Genomic DNA, 9,017 nt, shown 5'->3' with positions numbered 1-9,017 from the left:
TTTCCTGGAATCAGGATAAAGAAGTGAAATTTTGTGAGTCACGTCACTCGACTCGCAGAATAACGCCCAATATAGCAACAACAGTGAACAGATAATATGGACGACCATTTTTGCCGACCCCCGACTCGAAATTTAAAATCTGAAACATTTGAGCGTCCCTCAAAACTTCTAGGTGGAAACTTTCATCTCAATCCAATGCATAATAACGTCAATACCGCAAAAACATTGAACAGTTTATATGGACAACCCGTTTCGCAGACCTCTGAATAAATTCGACTCCTGAAATCAATTACTCGTTCCTTGAAACTCCCACGTACCAGGTTTTCATCTAAATCCAATATATTTAAGCATTAATATCGCAAAAATAGTGTTAATATGGACGACCCCTTTGGCCAACCTTTGACCCTGAATTTGAAATACTCTTATGCAAATTTTCATCAAAAACAAATCTATAATAACGCCAATATCGCAAAAACATTGAACAGTTGATATGGTCGACCCCTTCTTCAAAATTTGCTAACTGGAATCTATTGTCCGTTCCATTAAATCCCCGTCTGCAAATTTTCATCTCAATACAATGCATAATAACGCCGATATCGTAGAAAAAAACATTAAAAAGTTTATATGGACGACCCCTTTGGCTGTCCCCTGACCTTCAATTTAATACCTGGAATCGAGTGCTCGTCCATAAAAACACTCATGTGCAAATTTTCATATCAATCCAATGCATATTAACGTCAATATAGTAAAAACACTGATCAGTTCATATGGACGACTTCTTTTGCCGACCCCTGACACGAAATTCAATACCTTGAATCAATTCCTCATCTCTCAAACCCCCCTTTTTTTAGTTTATTGTATCGTACCATTTCCCCGCATAATGTAAATATTTTTTCAAGTTCTCATTATGAGTAAATTTTGCTCGCGTTAAGTTGTTGTTGATAATTTTTTTTTTTGCTCTCAGGCATGCTGAGAACAGAAAGCGTCCATTACCAGGGGGCTCAAACGAGCCTCTGGGTGTGAGGGAGTGTGCTCAAAAAAATTTCACTTAGTGACCAAGAAAGCTAAAGTTAGAAGCTATAAGTTGAACATAAGTAAATATTTTTTTATTTTCCTTAAGATCATGACCACCAAAAATGTAAAAAAGATGTGTAAAAATTAGAGATGTACCGAATATTCGGTCGGCCGAATATTCGGCGCCGAATTTCGCCAAAAAACCGTTAAGCCGAATATTCGGCTCACATAGTTTGCTTAAAGTTGAAGATCATCTATCTTTTCAACAACTATTTTAAAGATATCTTGCTCAAATTCGACCTTCATCTAGTTTAATATCCGAGAAGCAAGTTCAAATAGCTTGACACCTGTTTCGACATGTTTTATTCCAGATTTCACAGGAACGCAATCTGTTTGGTGATAAACGCCCGAGAAGCGACTAGTCATCTGATGTCTTTTCAGTTATTGATGACATTTTAAAAATAAGAAAGACCCCTACTTAAAAAATATCTTGTAAAACATCATCCAATAATATCATCTGGTTGAAAATAATCGACTAAAACCATGAGGGGCATTAATATGGAAAAAATAGAAAGCATTGAATTAATCGCTTAAGATTTTTCCATTGAAAACTCAATAGAATATTTGACCGAACATTCGGCCGAATATTCGTTTGGCCGATTAGTTAAAAGGGTCAATATTCGGTATTCGGCCGTTCGCCGAATACCACTATTCGGTACATCTCTAGTAAAAATCGACTTTACAATCAATGAATCGTAAAAATTTTAGTATGAAATTCTCTTTCTGATAATTATAAAATTGTTGTAAAAATCTTACGTGAATATATACTCAAAATCTAGTCTTCAGACTTTGAATAACGGAAACTGAAGTGTTGTAGTTGTAGGTGGATATTGTTTAAAATTCATTTTTTAGTTACATTACGAGAGCTCCAAAACTATAAATTTTGTAAAAAAAGTGGTGTAAAAACCGTGTCTTGAGAAACCAGAGAGAGATAGAGCGGTTTCAAGCGAGGAGTGTCAAATTGACACTCAAAGTCTGATTGCGGAGTTTCTTTTCCTGGGCTTTCAGAGTGCGTCTATGAAAAAAAATGAAACGATGCAAAATTAAAGATTTTGAGAATTTATTGAAGGTCCTCGAAGAAATTGTACTATTTGGATGCACCCGAAGAAAGTTACAAACCGCAAAATTTCCAATAGTGTCATATTGACACTCAAGAGCGGATTAGGGTTAAAATGTGAAATTTAGATGAAGAATCTGAGTTTTCAATTTTGGATCGCCATTTAGAAGCTTTAAATGTATAAATTTTGTGTAAGAATTAAGTTTAAGAACTTGGAATTTGAAAATAGAACAAAATTCTTCTTTTTTTTCATATTCGGAAAACTATTATCAAAATATTGATAATGCATATGATTTGCGAAAAACATGATTCCAATTTGATATCAGATTCAAAACCATATTTTAATCAGGTTTTCGGAAATGGAACCAGAACCTCCGAAATGAGTAATGTGAAATCGAATATTCAGACATAAATTTCAATGAGCAAGTGAGAAAATTTTGAAAAACTGTTGTAGAATTTTGAACTTGGGGTGGGTTTTTGAGCTTTTGACATTAGTTTTCAGAGTAGATTGTTACTCTTGAATAACTTTACTCTATTATCATAATTTGATTATGAATTTAATTTTTTTATCAAGATCATGAACCACTTTTTACATTTTTGTGGTAATGATCTTGAAAAATTTCAAAAAAATATTTCTATATGTGAAACGTACAGCTTTTCGGTTTTTTTTTTCAAAGACGTTGAATGGCGGAAAATTGAAGTCTTGTAGCTGAGTATTGTCTGAAAATCATATTTGGTTTATATAGGTTTTCAAAACAATAAATTTTGTAAAAATCAGTTGAGCGGTTTTAAGCGAGGAGTGTCAAATTGACACTCAAAGCATAATAAGGGAGTTTTTTTTCCTGTGCTTCCAGAGTGCGTCCATAAAAAGTAGTGATGCAAAATTAAAGATTTCTAGAATTCATTGAGGGCCCCCGAAGAAATTGTATTATTTGAATGCACCCGAATAAAGTTATTACTCGCCATCAATAGTGTCATATTGACACTCAAAAGCTGATTAGGCTTAATAACAAAAAATATCAGGAACTTCGCAAGAAACCTTATGTACTTGTAGTGAACTCATACAATGCACTCAAATTTGGTTGGAGGCTCAGCTCAGATACAGATAAAAAGATTCAAAACGAATAACTTGGAGCAATTGAGAAATGCACATTTGATTTTTTTTTTTCATACGGTTCATATCGCAAATGACATTTTTAGAGGACACGGTCAGTAGGTATATAAAGTTGCATTCTAATTATCGAAGAAGACGAGAGGTTTATTAGAATAATTTAAAATTTTCAATAAATTGATGTGTTGCAATGCAACGCACACAGGGTTTAGCTAGTTTTCTTTTTAAAAGGAAAGTGTCAACTACCGGTTTTTGTACCCTGTAATTTTGTATATATTTACACCCCTATAGATCCTGTACACGCGTCCAACGTGTCTGGTTTCGGTGCTGATTTTTCGTTCTCTTATGCATGGTAATTATTGAATTGAGGTGAGCGTCTTGAAAGCTGCTCGTCCGTCGGTCGGAGGCAAATAAGACGTTCAGGTTTCTTCGCTGGGGATGTTCTGCTGTGAAGAAAGAAAACGAATACCGATCGCTGAAAGATTTTTTTGGGGTTGTTACCAAACTAACAACAAACGAAAATTTATTATCAAGCTAGCAAGCAACAGCACAATGTCAACGACTTTTCCCCTCCCGAGCTTTGGTTTGGGTTCACATCAGGGCGTATGTTTCATTTCAGTTTCGATCATCTGTTCCGATACGGGTACGTTCGGGCATTTCGAAGCGGCGGGATATTTTTAGAACTGGTAGCTTCAACGGATTTTCTTACGCCATTCGCCGCTGCTGCTGATGGGGTAAACAAGATTTGGAAAAGTTAAAACGCAATAAGGGAACAAATGGTGTTTCCCAACAGAAGTAGAAAAAAACCGGTGCCATTAAAGTGTCGTAGCACGTAATCTGTTGACTGGGTTTCTTTTTCGTTATCTTGCGGGGAAAAACGTCTTCAAGACGCTCGCTGCCTGGTCGAGTGGTGGTTTACGTTTACGTTTCAAGCAGTTGTTGTTTGCTACACATTCCAGTACACTCGACGAGTCCAGACGCAATCAATTGCCACTAACCCACACATCACATGGCCCAGACATGCGTAGTAACAGAACTGTGCCGTTTCATTGACCTTAGCGTGTTTTGAAAACAATGACAGGCACCTTTTTCGTTAATTAAACGGATCTTGTTTTTAAAAATATGGAAGGCTTGTTTGTTCAACTGCAAAATTCATGAACGTTGGTAATTTTAACATTGGCATTCTAACTTACGTTCAAAATACGGTTTCACAATCGCAGCTTTGTAAAAAATGAAAATATATTAACTTACAATTGTATTCCAAAACTAAGCTTCATTGAAATAACTGATCATACAATTCTGACATTGAAATTTTGAAACTCAAACCGAACTAAAGTTCCAATAGTTTTAAGAAATATAGATAAAAACTAAAAGTGCTGGAAAGAGCGAATGAGATGGACTTATCCTTGTTGTTTTTAAAAACAACTGGCTTCTCATGATTTTCCCGAACCAATTTTTTTAACATCCCATGGATCACGTGTAACCAAGATCAAGGAGAACGGTCATGGACCTGCTATGTGGCATTGGATTCCATCTTGTCTGAATGTTGCAGACTAGGCTACGAAGTCGTTTAAATTTGAAAATCTGACTGTTTGGTTGAAAGGTCCAGAATTTTTGTATCAAGACCGTAGTGTTTGGCCTCAAGAGTTATGTAATACATTATCCGAGGAAGATTTGGTATGTTTCCAAAAAGAAGTAGAAGCCGAATACTTTATAGGTTTGCAGGCGTTAAATCAGAACTGTGACGATCTACCAGACATTTCTCGTTTTTCTGATTTCAACAGGCTCATACGTACTACTGCTTACTACCTGAAAATGAAAAAGATGTTAGCCTTACCAATGAAAGATAAACCTAAGTTTTTTTAAATTGATATTCACGACATGACTGAAGCCCGTATTATGTGGTACAGAAGAGTACAAAGAGATAGCTTTTCTGATCATATTGTGAGCCTTAAAGCCACAGGATTTGTTAGAAGGTCTAGAAAATTATACAAATTTTCGCCATTCATATGTGAAGACGTTATTCGAATGAAAGGTCGAATTCAAGATGAACATACACCTTTTGAAGTTAACAATCCTGTTCTACTACCGAACAATCATGAATTTACCAAACTACTAATTCGCACTTTCCACATAGCTAATGGCCACCAAGGAATTGAAACAGTTATTAATAATCTTAACAATCGTTATCGCATTCTGAAGTGCAGATCCCAGGTTAAGAAGATTTCAAGAGAATGCGTACGTTGCCAAGAACTGCGTGGAAAGCCTAACGTTACCCAAATGGGGAATTTGCCTTCTGAAAGAACTACTCCTTTTGTATATCCATTTACCATTACTGGAATTGATTATTTCGGACCTCTTTTCGTCAAGGTGAGAAGAAGCCTTGAAAAGAGGTGGATTGTCTTGTTTACATGCCTAACTAGTCGTGCTATTCATCTAGAAGTAGTTCCATCACTCGATACGAACAGCTGTATTTTGGCTATTCGTTGCTTCATGGCGATAAGAGGCATGCCAAGAAGAATAAAAACAGATAACTAACTTTACCGGTGCAAATCGAGAGTTAAAGAAACTTTACGGAGAATTGGATCGAAAGCGAATAGAAGAATCATTAAGTTTCAAAGGAGTAGAATGGAGTTTCATTCCACCGGGGGCGCCCTAAAGCCCTAAAATAAAAGTGCGGCAGACTGTCACCGCGGAGTTCCAATCGAACTGTCAAAAGCGTCAAAAGTCGTTCCAATCGAGCATAACCATTTTTACCATTTCAAATTCGTGGCAAGTATTGCAATCTGTGTGACTGTGACTTTCAATTTTTTAATTGGAATTAATCAAGAATGCAGAGAAAATTCATTGGAGCAAAACGGAAAGAAGCACTTAATTTTTATTTTAACAATTGACACAACGGAGAACAAATTAAATAATATTCACAAAACGAAAATCAACTTCACAATCTGCGACACAGTTGCACATCAACAAGAAGTCATGCGAATGTTTGTCTGCTTCATTTAATATTGGAACAAATTCTTTTGCTCATTGTGGCGCTCCTAGTGGACGGATTTGGAAACTTTTTTCACCCACGTGTCGGGAAATTCATTACCTTTCACCATGTATTTATGTCATAACACCAAACGATAGCATTTTGGCATTTTGTAAACAACCGCCATGGAAGCCGAACGGAGAGATCAAATTGTGCACAGTTTTCTTGAAAATCCATTGTTGTCGGCATCGAAGCTAGCTAAACAGCTTAAAATGCCCAGAAATACCGTATGGCGTGTTATCAAGCAGTACAAGGAAACATTGACGACGGCTCGGAAGCCGCATTTGAAGCGTCGGAGTGGAACTGTCGACCGGAAACTGCGTGGGAAAGTCATCAAGGCCGTCAAGAGGAATCCCAATCTTTCAGACTGCGATTTGGCCAATAAGTTCCAGGCCGCTCACAGTACGGTGCGACGAATTCGTCTCCGGGAAGGAATAAGGTCATTCCGAGCCAGCAAACAGCCAAATCGGACGCTGAAGCAGAACAATGTGGCCAGAATCCGTGCTCGAAAGCTCCAAGTGCGACCAAGTGCTGACCAAGTTCGACGGATGTATTCTGATGGACGATGAGACCTACGTGAAGGCGGACTTTGGGCAAATCCCAGGTCAAAAATTTTATTTGGCGACGGCTCGGGGGGATGTACCTGCAAAATTTAAGTTCGTGTTTGCGGATAAATTCGCCCGCAAGTACATGATTTGGCAGGGGATATGCAGTTGTGGACAGAAAACCAAAGTCTTTCTCACTGACAAGACAATGACATCAGAAGTCTACAAAAAAGAGTGCCTACAGAAACGGATTCTGCCGTTTATTCGTGCCCACGACCGTCCAGTAATGTTTTGGCCGGACCTCGCAAGCTGCCATTACAGCAAAACGGTTATGGAATGGTACGCAACGAACGGGGTCAGCGTAATACCGAAGGACCTCCCCAGCAAACATTTTTGTAGGTATATTTCTCAACAAACTTTGCTATACGTTTCATATACATTATAAAATCATCTTATATAACTCGAAAAAAACAGCATTTACGTACTAAAGTGGAAGCAATATACATACATATTTTTAACTTCTGGCTTATGCGATAAGTGTTGTATAAATTGGACGATATACAACACCTTTTACCTTACATCCTGACAGTATGCGAGAGAGCGCAAGTTTTGCTCTCAATGCATGCAAACCGTTGCCAGCGACAATATTTGCTGATTCTCTCATTGGACAGTTTAATCAAATGGACCCTCTGATTTTTAGAAATCTGGTTGCACTGCTAATCGCAGAGAGAACAACAAGGTTGTTTTCTCTCTTGAATCCCGCACGCGAGAGACATATTTGCAAACATGGCGCAATTATGTCATATCCGAGTCGGTAGACTTTAACTAACCATTTTTACGATCATTTACTTGGTTTGGTAGGAATTACGATTCGCATTAACATTGTTAACGAGTTGAGCTGACATTTCTAATGCGATGTTATGTTTGCTGGGCCAACCCCCCAAACTGCCCCCAGTTCCGGCCGATAGAGAAATACTGGGCAATCACGAAGCGGAGGCTTAAGGCAAAGGGAAAACTTGTTAGGAACATGACTCAAATGAAGAACTGGTGGAATCAAATCGCCAAAACGGTGGACGAAAAGGGTGTGCGCCGCCTAAAGTGCCCTATTACGGGAAAAGTACGAGAATTTCTTCGAAACAGCAATAAATAATTTTTTTAATTTTTTTTTATGAAAGAGTAAAGAAAATGCTACATTTGTATGAAAATCAAATTATGAATTCGTTAATAAGTGACTGAACTACACGCAATTGTTTGTGTTCCAATATTAAATGAAGCAGACTTTAAGAAATTCAGTCTGCCGCACTTTTACTGTAGGGCTTTAGGGCGCCCCACTTCGGCGGTTGTTGGGAACGTTTAGTACGTTCTGTAAAAACGGGATTGAACGCAATGCTGAAAGAGAGACATCCTTCGGACTTAGTTCTGCGCTCAACGTTGTGCGAAGTAATGAACATAATAAATAACCGCCCGCTAACTCACGTGTCAGATAACCCTCAATATCCTGAACCGTTGACACCGAATATGTTACTACTGGGACGAAGTAATTTTATGCAGTTTGATTATCAATTCAACGAAAGAGATTTAACTTGTAGAGCTATGTATAAACACGCTCAAGTTTTTGCTGATCGTTTCTGGCGAAGGTGGCTCGTAGCCTACCGCCCGGAACTTATCAAACGTACAAAATGGTATGATAATAGAAAATATCATAATCTCAATCGAGGAGATTTGGTGTTGATAATCGACGAAAATTTGAATAGAGGATGTTGGCCAAAGGGAATAATCGAACAAGTTTTTCATGGCCCCGACTGAAATGTACGTACAGTAGTTGTACGAACAGCACGATCTTCTTACACTCGTCCAATCTCAAAAATAGTTCTATTGCAACCCAATCTTTCCGTGGCCCCGGAGGATGTTACGGACACCCGATAGTGGGAGCTGTTGCCCGGCGATGGTTGCTGTGGCAACTGTTGCTGATTTTGAATGATTAAGTATCGAAGCAGGCATTGAAAAGAAAAGATATAGTTTAAGAAAAACCGGAAGAAAAAACACGTGTTTCAAGAAAGCTGAAAGTAAAGGTTCTCCCAATCGGCAGGTAAAAAGAACCGAGACGGCCACTAGCGACAGTAACTAACATTTGGTCCTTCTCCCCCACCGGCAGGTCCGATTATGATACATCTGAAGATCTTGTTCCAGAATTTA

This window comes from Uranotaenia lowii, chromosome 3, assembly GCF_029784155.1.
Source record: "Uranotaenia lowii strain MFRU-FL chromosome 3, ASM2978415v1, whole genome shotgun sequence".
NCBI classification, from domain to species: domain Eukaryota; kingdom Metazoa; phylum Arthropoda; class Insecta; order Diptera; family Culicidae; genus Uranotaenia; species Uranotaenia lowii.
This window is presented reverse-complemented; position numbering follows the sequence as displayed.